The sequence below is a fragment of the Betta splendens genome, chromosome 7 (genome assembly GCF_900634795.4).
Source record: "Betta splendens chromosome 7, fBetSpl5.4, whole genome shotgun sequence".
In the NCBI taxonomy this organism is placed as follows: domain Eukaryota; kingdom Metazoa; phylum Chordata; class Actinopteri; order Anabantiformes; family Osphronemidae; genus Betta; species Betta splendens.
In genome coordinates, this window is record NC_040887.2 from 2,349,339 (window position 1) to 2,349,541 (window position 203).

Genomic DNA, 203 nt, shown 5'->3' on the forward strand with positions numbered 1-203 from the left:
ACAGACGGCACCGAGCTCCAACACACTGAGCACAGCAGCCGCCAACGAGGGTTATGAGCACATGTCCCAGCATTAAAACCTCTGTTTTTGCACCAAATGAAGTACTACATTATGAGCAAATGCTTTCTATTCCAAGATGCATAATTACACATAGATGCATATCTGCACAGGTTACTCATAGTTTAAATAGCCACGTCTTATTT